Source organism: Cricetulus griseus (assembly GCF_003668045.3).
Source record: "Cricetulus griseus strain 17A/GY chromosome 1 unlocalized genomic scaffold, alternate assembly CriGri-PICRH-1.0 chr1_0, whole genome shotgun sequence".
NCBI classification, from domain to species: Eukaryota; Metazoa; Chordata; class Mammalia; order Rodentia; family Cricetidae; genus Cricetulus; species Cricetulus griseus.
Window position 1 is genome coordinate 126792798 of NW_023276806.1, and position 9345 is coordinate 126802142.

The 9345-nt window shown below is 41.0% G+C and overlaps 1 pseudogene; it reads left to right on the plus strand.

Annotated features, from left to right (window-relative positions):
* The first annotated feature begins 6794 nt into the window (after positions 1-6794).
* On the plus strand, positions 6795-8962 carry LOC100767186 (annotated as a pseudogene).
* The last annotated feature ends 383 nt before the right edge of the window (positions 8963-9345 follow it).

The window sequence follows — 9345 nt, forward strand, 5'->3', positions numbered from 1 at the left end:
CTCTTTTTAGGTGCTTAGTTTCATTAATAAAAGAACTTAAAAGCAGACATGAAAGGAAGACCAAGGACAATTTTATTAGAGTTTAAGGGAAAACAATATGTGAGGCAACCTTGGGAGCTGCTGGAGGAAAAGGATGGACAACAAGAAGAGAGAAAGTCATGCCCTTCTGAGTTAGGGAAGATCTAAGAAAGCATGTGTGTTCAGCAATGGAGGTCAGGAAGCAGCTGCATAGTGGAAGAGAAAAGGCCTTCAAACAGTGAGAGAGACAGCCCAGAGGATCATGCAAGTCATAACCAGGTTTTGGAAAGTTACTAAAAAAAAAAAAAAAAAAAAAAGGGAGAAAGAAGAAAAAGGAAAGGTTACAATTTTCTCAAATATAACTCATAGTCTTGATTTAACTGCACTACCATGAAGAAAAGATGTAAATGACTATTTTGAGAGAGGGGCTCTGAGAGGAAGAAGTACATTATTTTGTTAAGGAAAAAATTATTCGTCCCATCTCCTGAGCATGTTTTCAGGTGAATCAGATTCCTATGAGGTTGACTTTTGGTAAAATGATTGACATTTCCAGATGAATGAATTGGAAGATATTTTTTTAGATTTATTTATTTTATATGTATGTTTTCCCTGCATGTATGTAATACAACACGTGTGTTCCAGGTCCCTGTGGAGATCAGAAAAAGGCTTCTGGAACTAGAGTTGTAAATGGTTGTAAGCCACCATGTGGGTACTAGGAACAAAACCTGGGTCTTTTGAAAGAACAACAGTGCTTTTAATCACCTAATCATCTCTTCAGCTCTTGGATTAACTCTTAAGGGAGGAGACAACAATATGTAATGTTCTAATCTTAAGAGTAGATCAGAATGTCATATTTCCCCTCTGGGGCCAGAGGTATTTCATTCTTTTTGACTAAGAAAGCTAAGGAAGAATAGCTATAATCTTTTCTTTCTAGCATTACCAAGGGAACAGGAGGTGGAGTCCAAAACTGACCATAAAGGAAGGACCACCCTCAAGGGAAGACTCCTTGTCCCTGTCTAGGAGGCTAATATGTTGCTGTCACTAAAAACATATCTGGATTTCTCTCCACTAGATGTAGTTAGCATTGTTTCAAAACAATAAGACACATTGATAACAATGCCTTCAACTGTGGCAAACCATTGGTTTGGAAAGTATGTTAGAAAGTTGGAAAATCTGAAATATCAGTCAGATAAAAATTTGGCAAAACCAGTATTTTTGTCAATATTAGCAAAGTACTTAATACTATTTATATGTGGATATGTAATTTATATGTAAATATGAATATAAATCTGCTCTAAAATTAGCTTTAAAAAGCTGAAAATGTTGCAAGCCTATTTTACAAACAGAAGCTTAAATAATTGGATATGCTATGACACACATGAGTGGAAAATTAACTTATTATAAACAGTAGGACACGAGTATAAGGCATATGAGTTTCCTCTAATCTCAAGAGACTGTCCTCAAAGATCTATTGTCTGACTGTGCATAGGGTCTCTGTGGGCTCCTCTCCAGGTTCTGAGATCCCTGCAGATGTCCATCCTGTTTCTAAGGAACTTGCACAGTGCCTTGGAGTAGTAACTTCCTGTGGTTCTATATGATTTAATAAAGTCACTGGAATCAAAATGCAAAGCTAGCCACAGCTATATAGTTGTGTTTAATTCCACCAGCCACATGAGTTAGCCATAGAAGTTGGTCAGTAGTGGCACACACCTTTAATCCCAGGACTCAGGAGAGAAAGGCAGATGAATCTCTTTGAGTTCAAGGCCACCCAGGGTTATATTAGTGTGAATCGGTCTAAAAGAGAAACAGCTCACACAAAGGAGATCTTAGAACTTGGGATCCCATACATTTAATCCCAGCTCTGGAGAGGTATATAAAATAGGAGAGGGGCATTCAGTATTCAGTCTCAGAAAGGCTGAGGACAGGACAGGCCTTTCAGCCTGAGGTAAGAGCTAATGGCCAGCTCCTTAGTTTTTCTGATCTTCAACTTGAACCCCGGTATCTATCTCTGGGTTTTTATTATTCATACTACAACTTCCTGATACGTGCTTAGTTAAATAAGTAAATTTTCATCTTTCCATAATTCAACACAGTGAAAGGATTTCACATTAAAGAGCAGTCATTACAGGGCTGGAGACATTGCTGTCTGTAAACCACTTGCCATGTTTGGTGGTCTGAATGAGAATAGCCTCCATATGCTCATATGTTTGAACATCTGGTCCCCAGTTAGTGGAACTGTTTGTGAAGGATTAGAAGGTATTGCCTTGTTGGAGGAGATGTTTCACCAGAGGTGGGCAGTGAGGTTTCAAAATCCAGGCCCAGGTTTTCTCCCATTCTTTGCTTCCTGTTTGAAGATCAGGATGTAAAGTTCTCAGTTGTTTCCTCTTCTAGAGGTGGTGGGACCTGGAAGAATGGAGCTGATAAATGGGGTGGAATAAAGTTTCATGCAATAGCCAACTTTATTCAGAGCACCAGACAATTATACTCTGAGGGTTAAGAAGAGAAGCTAAATGGAGCAAAAACATGTTTTTCCATAGAAGGATATAAACAAACAACAATATCCTGTTGTAATACATAATCTGAAGTAAATTCACTCCTATCCATTATACCTGAAAGGAGTATGACAACACATTCTCAGCATATCTCCATGTTTTGAAGACATTTGAGGTCACAAGACTCTTACCTTGGTTTCTTAGAATTTTCTCACAGTCAGAATTCTTGCATGAATTAATTTTTGGCAACATATTCTAACACTTAGCTACTTCTTCAGGGCCATGCCTGTTTACTTCCCACCATGATGATCATAAATTAACCTTCTAAAACTGTAAGCAAGTTCCTAGTTAAATACTTTCTCTTGTAAGAGTTGCCTTTGTCATAGTCTCTTCATAGCAATAGAACAGTAACTAAAACAGTGTAAGCATGACAGCTTGAGTTTGATCTTTAGAATCTGCATTTAAGAAAAAAAAAGTGATGGCTCATGTTATGCTTTAATCTCAGTACTGGGGAGGTGGATATAGATAGATCTCTAAGGTTCAGTGCTGGCCAGCCTAGCTTTCTTAGTGAGTTTCATGTCAGTGAACAACATCTGAGAATGACAGCTAAGGTTGACCTCTGACTTATGCATTCACAGATCATACACCTCGAACATGTGTCCTCACATACAAGTGAACATAAATAAACACACACACACACACACACACACACACACACACACACACACACAGAGAGAGAGAGAGAGAGAGAGAGAGAGAGAGAGAAAGAGAGAAGAGAGAGAGAGAGAGAGAGAGAGAGAGAGAGAGAGAGAGAGAAAGAGAGAGAGAGAGAGAAGAACCATTCATAGATAAAGTGAATGTTCTTTCTTTCTAGTTCTATGCTAAATTTATCTGACCAAAAGCAAGTTAGGGGAGGAAAGGAGGAAATGGTTTACTTTTCCTTATATACCTTATCCTTCCTGGTCACAGTCCATCTCTGAGAAAACTTTCGACAGGAACTTGAAGCAGAAATTACAGAGAAAAACTGCTTACTGGGTAGCTCACTCTGGATCATGCTTGGGTAGTTTTCTTATACAGCCCAAGACCACCTGCCTAGGGATGGTACTATCCACAGTAGGCTAGGTCCTTCTTTATCAATTAATATTTAAGACAATCCCCACAGACCTGTCTAACAGCTAGTCTGTTCTAGGCAATTATTCAGTTGACACACTCTATCAGATGACTCCAGGTTGTGTCAAGGTGACATTAAAACTTACCAGGACAGTGGAAATGTACTTGGGTTGGTGCCTATAATGCAGTCTTGTTCCTGTGTGGATCTGCTACCCCACTATGTTTCTTCTGTTCCTGGCAGAGTTAATTTAAGAGGAAGGTGCCTGATATAATTCAGATGGAATGAACCAATTCCAGCCTGTCACACAAACCAATTATACAGAATGGAGAACTCATATACAAAGTGATTTTAATGCGTGGGTAGGAAATATATACTCTCATGTAATCAGTTGTGGTTTCAGGATATAAACACCGTTAGGTGTGGCAAGAGTTGGAAATGAGCAGGGAAAGAGAGAGACACATACCAGACACACACACACACACACACACACACACACACACACACACCAGAGAGAGAGAGAAACAGAGAGAAAGATACACAAAGAAAAATACACAGTGAGAAAGATACACTCACAGAGGAAAGAGACAGAGAGACACAGAGGGAGAGAGATGCACAGAGACAAAGACACACAGGAGAGAGAGAGATTTCAACGAGAAGGCAGAACATGAAATGCTACAGTACTCCTAGGCCTTTCCAGTTCACCCCATCCCACACACCTTCCAGGGTACTCGCCTCAATTTATGTCATAAAGGTTGTGTTGACTACTTGTTGTCATGAACGTTTTCTTCCCTTCTCCAAATGCCCGGAGTACCTTGTCTCATGTTCTCTTTCCTCAGATATAGCACTGTCAATCTTGCTTAACCTTTGTGTCTTAGGTCTTTTCTTGCTGCTATTGTAAAATACCCAGACAAAACCAACTTAATGCAGAGGATTTGTTTTAGCTCACAGTCCTAGATTACAGTCTATCTGGACAAGGAAATCAAGGTGACTTGAAATGGCTGGTAACCTTAAGTCCATGGAGGAAGAGAGCAATGCATGCATGCTAGTGTTCATCTTGCTTTCTTCATTTACATATACAACCAATAATTAAGATAGGTCTTCCCACATGTCCAGATAATCCCCACAGCATGCTCACAGAGCAGACTACTCTGGACAACCCTTCACTAACTCTGGGTCAACTTGACAATTGAAATTAACCATCTCCTCTTGTTGGTATCTTCTCTTTGCCCCTGAAGACAGGGCTCTAGGAGCAACTCTATCTTCACAGTGGGTTCTCATTCCATGACTATTACAAAATGAAAGGCAGCACTGTGACAAGACAGAAAGGTCACAACTCCTCCCTAAGAGATCAGTGACAGGCAGATTCCCCATTTAAGAACACACTATTGTGGAGGTCTAGAGAGAAATGAAATGTGGGTTTATTTTTATTTTATTTTATTTTTCCCGAGTGAGGTGGCTAATCTGATGTGCTGTTTTCTGATGCACAGATGGAAACTTATCATGCAGATGAGTCTCCAAAGAAAATAAATTTTGTTTAAACTCTGCCTTAGGAACATCAAGGGAATTCAGAACAGGATTCCTTTAATGATCTGGCCATATTCTATTGCTGATTGCCAAGCTGAAAAAACGTTTGGCAGAGTGTTTGGCTTGTGAGGTTTGGATGCCTTCCAACTAATCTGCCTTGGAATTCTGAAATATAAATAAATGAGTTCCAGCACAAACTTTTTGGATTTCAAACTGTCAGTCCTTTATTTCCCTCTGTGAGCATTTTGGTACAGAAACACCAGTCAAGTAGAAAGAAGAAAATTAATGAGCATTTTCAGAGGTTATTAATGGCCATAATTTAGAAGAACATAATGAGAGTGAGTGTTTTAAAACTTCATGTGTCTTCATAGAACTGACCTCTGGCATAGATTTTCCAGAATGTTTTTCCTGAATTTGATTTAGGAGAGGAGGAGCAAATTGTTGTTTGCTGCTTTGATCCTTCCAGAAAGAAGATTCTGAATGGCCTTTTATTATACAGGACACACTTAGCTTTGTTTTGCTTTCCTGTCTAATAGCCCAAATACTTTTCAAGCTGAACTCAGCATCCTGCAAGGTGTGCTAGTCCAGAGAACATGATTAAAGGCAAAGTCTAGCATTCACAAGGAGACTGAGTGGGTGAACACCTCACCTTTGAGGACTGTACTCCCTTCCCTGCTCTTCCATTACCTCCATACATTTCATCTGGTTCCTGGAGCATTCTTAGGGAACATAGGTTTATTTTAATTAAAGAGATTAAAGAAAACTCCTACAGTCATTCCATGAGCACACACATGCATGCATGTCCATACACACACAGACAAACACACATACAGACACGCATATATGTATGTATGCACACATGCAACACATATGTAACAGTTAATATTGATTGGCAGGATATTGCTTCATCAAAGAGCTACATCTCTGGATCCATCCAGAGGAAGTTTCTCGATTGTGCTAATCGAGGTGGGACTATGTACCAGAAATGTGGGCACCAACTCTATAGGTTGGAGTTCCAGAATGAATATGAAAAAGAATTTGAGTTCAGCATCAACTTTCACCTTGGCTTCCCAATGGCAGATGCAATGTGAGTAGCTGCCTCTCACTCCTGAAGACATGATTCCCAACAACATGATGGTCTGTAACCTGGAACTATAAGCCAAAATAAACTTGTTTTCTTCAGTTGTCATTCGTTATAGTGTAGAGCAAAGTAACTTATACCACAGGGGTGCAAACTTGCAGGTATGTTCAGAAGAGCATGTTGTTATAGAATGCATCTGTATCTACAACTGTATTGCTCATGTCTTTGAAAACTGGGGTTAACTCTAAAGTATTCCAAGGAGTAGAGGTATGAAGGCACTACTACCAACTTCTTTCTTTTATGATTACCAAACACTTGCAATAGAATATACTCCTGTATATAATGCCCACTTCAATAAGACTATGTCAACTTCAAGTTTCCTTCAATGTTTCAGATACAGTAAAAAAAAAAAAAAAGACCTTTAATGTTGGTTTGAACAAAGAAGACCAATGATTCTTAGGATGTACTGCAATATAATAAGATTTAAATAACTTTCTTCATATCAATAAAGTTTTGAGTTTTATTTTTTACTTTAAAAATTCATTTTAGGACATGACCCACTCACAATTGGAGGAAGAGGTGAGAGTTTGATCTCCAGGCTGGACAGCCCTTCTCTCAAGGCCCTAGCACACAGGGAGGGGCATATCCTGTTCCGGAACCCATCAACCATAGCCCCACTGACCAGGCAGCAGTATCCTCCCCATCCGCCGCCCAACCATCTGTCCACTGCATCCACTACCAAGGGACCCACACCTGGAGGAAGAACAACCACCAGAGTAACAGGCCTGTCTGTACCTGAAGGAAGAACAACCACCAGAGCCATGGACCCCACCTGCACCAATTGGAGGAAGAGATGGGTAGATGGCAGTGTTAGAATACATTCAACAACACAAGGAACAATATGGCAGGACCAGAAACTAGTACATCTACCTCAGCGAGACCTGAACATCTGAATGCAGATGCCGCAGAAGAAAACCACCTTAAAAATAACTTTATGAAGATGATAGAGGCTCTTAAAAAGGAAATGAAAATTTTCCCTAAAGAAATGAAGGAATGTGTTATCTCTTCCCTCTCCCAACATGGCGGCCTCAGCAAAAAAGAAAAATAAAGGGAAGACCATCTCCCTAACAGACTTTCTAGCTGAGGATGGGGGTACTGGTGGAGGAAGCACTTATGTCCCCAAACCAGTCAGCTGGGCTGATGAAACAGAGGATCTGGAAGGAGATGTGTCAACAACTTGGCATAGTAAAGACCACGATGTGTATAGAGCACCTCCAATTGACCGTTCTATCCTTCCCACTGCTCCAGCGGCAGCTCGGGAACCCAATATTTACTGGAGCCATCTTCCCAAATCACCACCCTACTACACTGCTTTTCTGGGGAACCTGCCTTATGATGTGACAGAATACTCCATTAAGGAATTCTTTAGAGGATTAATTATCAGCACTGTACGCTTACCACGTGAACCCAGCAATCCTGACAGGTTGAAAGGCTTTGGCTATGCAGAATTTGAAGACCTGGATTCTCTGCTCAGTGCTCTGAGTCTCAATGAAGAGTCTCTAGATTACAGGTGAATTCGAGTGGACCTTACTGATCAAGCACAGGATAAAGACCGGGATGATCCTTCTTTTGGTCAGATTAGAAATCAGAATTCTGACAAAACAGATACAGACTGGAGGGCCGGTCCTGCCACAGACAGCTTTGATGACTACCCACCTGGAAGAGGTGATGATAGCTTTGGGGACAAATATGAAGATCGTTATGATTCAGATCGGTATCGGGACAGGTATGGGGATGGCTCACGCAGAGATATGGATCGCTATGAGGGCCGGGATCTCTATGATGACCGAGGCAGCACTATGACTGAGGCTATGACTCTAGGATAGGCAGTGGCAGAAGAGCAATTGGTAGTGAGTACCGAAGGGATGATGACTACAGAGGAGGTGGGGACTGCTATGAAGACGGATATGACCGAAGAGACAATCGGTCCTGGAGCTCCAGGGATGATTACTCTCAGGAGGATTATAGGCATGATGACAGAGGGCCCCCTCCCCCCCCGTTCCAAGACCCAAACTGAATCTAAAGCCTCGGAGTACTCCTAAGGAAGAGGATTCCTCTGCTAGCACCTCCCAGTCCAGTCTAGGGGCTTCTGTCTTTGGAGAGGCAAAGCCTGTTGACACAGCTGCTAGAGAAAGAGAAGTAGGAGAGCGTCAACAGAAGGAGTAAGAGAAGCTGCAACAGCAGCTGGGTGAGCCAAAACTAGACCGCCAGCCACCGGAGAGACACCCAAGTTGGCGAAGTGAAGAAACGCAGGAAAGAGAATGGTCGAGGACAGGAAGTGAGTCATCTCAGCCACATCTGGCAGAAGTAAGACAGACCAGGATACACGAAGGAGAGAGAGAAGTCTCTAGAAAATGAAGCCCTCAATAAAGAAGAAGACTGTCACTCTCCAACTCCAAACCTTCTAAACCTGATCAGCCACTAAGGTAATGCCAGTCCCTCTGCCAAAGGAGAATGCGTAGGTGAAGCGAAGCTCTAACCCTTCTGCTGGATCTCAGAGCTCCGACAGACCAGCAGTCCCCTCCAAGTGGTGGAGGGAAAGTAGCTCCAGCTCAGCCCTCTGAGGATGGACCATTAAGTATACAAGGAATTATCTAAATATAGTAAAGACAATATAAAGCAAGCCAACAGCCAACATCAAAGTACATGGAGAGAAACTGAAAGCGACCCACTAAAATCAAGAAGGAGACAAAGCTGTCCACTCTCTCCGTATCTGATATAGTACTCCAAGTTCTAGCTAGAGCAATAAGACAAAAAAACAAAAAACAAAACAAAACAAAAATAAAACAGGAGATACAAATTGGATACAAATTGGAAAGGAGGAAGTAAAACTTTCATTATTTGCAGATGATATGATAGTATACATAAGTGACCCCAAAAATTCTACCAGGGAACTCCTACAGCTGATAAACACCTTCAGTAATATGTCAGGATACAAGATTAACAACAGCAATAACAGCAACAACAACAAAAACAGTAGCCCTCTGATATAGAAATGATAAATAGGCTGAGAAAGAAATCAGAGAAACATTACCATTTACATCAGCCACAAATAACAT